Genomic DNA, 365 nt, shown 5'->3' with positions numbered 1-365 from the left:
TGATTGCCAGCTTTTGTATTTAGCATGCCTGCAGCCTTTTCTTTGATGCATCTGCGTGTGTGGCGACCTACTTCTGAAATCTTGGCACTGTTGCCTGACAGAGAAGCCATAGGATGTGCCCGTATTCTTTCATGTTCTCAGTGGGGCATGTCAGTGGCGCTTCACTGGGTTTGTAGAAGACCACATAGCTAATAGCAAGTGTCCTGTAACCGTTGGAACCGTTTTTGTTCAAAGCAGATGACACGCTGGTCACCGACTCCACTAAGCTTCGCCTTGCCTTCTCCCTTGTGCAGTGAGAATGCAGTCCCTGCACTTCTCTCCCTGCTTTCCCATGAAATAAATTTCTTGTTCTTGAGTAGTCTCTT

Source organism: Buceros rhinoceros, unplaced genomic scaffold (assembly GCF_000710305.1).
Source record: "Buceros rhinoceros silvestris isolate BGI_N320 unplaced genomic scaffold, ASM71030v1 scaffold15631, whole genome shotgun sequence".
In the NCBI taxonomy this organism is placed as follows: domain Eukaryota; kingdom Metazoa; phylum Chordata; class Aves; order Bucerotiformes; family Bucerotidae; genus Buceros; species Buceros rhinoceros.
This window is presented reverse-complemented; position numbering follows the sequence as displayed.